Source organism: Pteropus alecto, unplaced genomic scaffold, assembly GCF_000325575.1.
Source record: "Pteropus alecto unplaced genomic scaffold, ASM32557v1 scaffold69, whole genome shotgun sequence".
NCBI classification, from domain to species: Eukaryota; Metazoa; Chordata; class Mammalia; order Chiroptera; family Pteropodidae; genus Pteropus; species Pteropus alecto.
The window spans coordinates 1,633,259-1,634,928 of record NW_006494610.1 but is presented as its reverse complement, the minus strand read 5'-3'; the positions used below and the strand labels follow the sequence as shown (position 1 = coordinate 1,634,928).

Below are 1,670 nucleotides of genomic sequence, written 5' to 3'. Positions count from 1 at the left end.
TGGGACAGAAAGAACAGATCTATGTACAAGGCTGGTGGGCAGGATATAGAGACTCTGGCTAAGGTCAGAGAATCTGACAGGTGTTTAAACAAGAATATAACAGCGAGCAGGAACCCATGTCAGTCAGCATCTCTGGAACTTGCTTTCTGTGGTATCTACTGCTTTTGATTTCAAATTTTACTTCTGTATCATTACAACTGTCAGAACTTTTGCCAGAAAGAACAATTTTTTTATTTGTCTGTGTTTACCCCCAGCATTTGTCAGTGCCCAATTTCAAATACATAATATAGAATAAAAATAATTTAATAAAGGAAGGAACCAAATGATAAAGGCATGAACTACGCTTGGCATAGAAAGAGCTGAATCCATTGCTAGACAATTAATAGGGAAGCTGTTCAAGTGTCTTTTACAAAATGAGGCATTTTTAAAAAGATATTCTAAATACCCAAGATTTATTTGCTATACTAACTTGTTCAAATCTTCTCTTTGGATAGCAACAATATTTCTGTATCTATTGTTCTAAGGTTAGAAATTAATTAAGCAAGTTACACAGAATATATTTTTAAATACTACTGTCTTTCACTTTAAAATGGGATTCCAGATGTGGTTCCATAGTGTAGCAGTTAACACATCTTCTTTATATGCAGAAGGTCCTGGGTTCACGCCCCAGTGGAGCCATGGTCCATGGTCTACGGCCATGCCACCCTGAACAAGCCCAATGTCTGATCTCGGAAACTAAGCAGGGTCGGGCCTGGTTAGTACTTGGATGGGAGACCACTTGGGAAGACCAGGTGCTGTAGGCATAAATAATAATAATAAAAATAAATAAAATAAAACGGGATTCCATTATACATATCAATTTTAAAAACTTAGAAAATTAAAGACTATGTTTTAAACGTGCCTTAACTCATTTGTAGAAAATAAGTTCCCATAGATTAGAACTCTGACACTTTTTAGCCCTATAAGCTATTTCAACTGCTAAAAAAAAATTATATGATATTTAGGATCTTAAATGGGGAACATTCATGAGTACGTATATGTGCTCAAAAAGAAGAAAAACTATTTTAAAAATAGTTTATTACCTTTATTCACTGCAATATACTTTGGAAGATAGATAATACAGTATCCTCTGTCTCCTATATTTAAGTGTTATTGTGACTTAATATGTTAACTTTGCCATTAAGGAATTTTCAAAAATCCATATATGGTTATGTTTCATGATTGGCAGCTCTCTTTATTCTGTTTATTAAGCTTGACTTTTCTTCAACAAGCATATCAGTATTTTTCTATAAATGAGTCAACAAAAGCAACAAAGAAAAATTTCCATTTTTCCTAGTTTCCTAGTTTCTAACTGAGTATGGGTGTAGTAGAAGTAGAACATAAGTATGTGTTTGCACTAATCTCAAAGTCTGTTTTTAAGCCTTTCACTTTATTCATTAGTGGTAGCAAAGGAAATTAGTTGAAATATTGTGGAAAAGAAGTATCACAAAGGGGAAAAACTGTAATATGTTTATTAGAATTGTAAGTTTTTATATTTATAGTTATAAAAATTTAAATACCCATGTGCATGAAATTTCTCAAATATCCTTGTATAAGTACTATACTTCTTATCAATAACATTATTATTTGGAGTAAGCAGAATATCAAAACTACAGAATATCTCTTTGAAA

General features: G+C 32.3%; 1 pseudogene; it reads left to right on the top strand.

Moving 5' to 3' along the window:
- Window positions 1-687: 687 nt before the first annotated feature.
- On the top strand, window positions 688-803 carry LOC112474055 (annotated as a pseudogene).
- The last annotated feature ends 867 nt before the right edge of the window (window positions 804-1,670 follow it).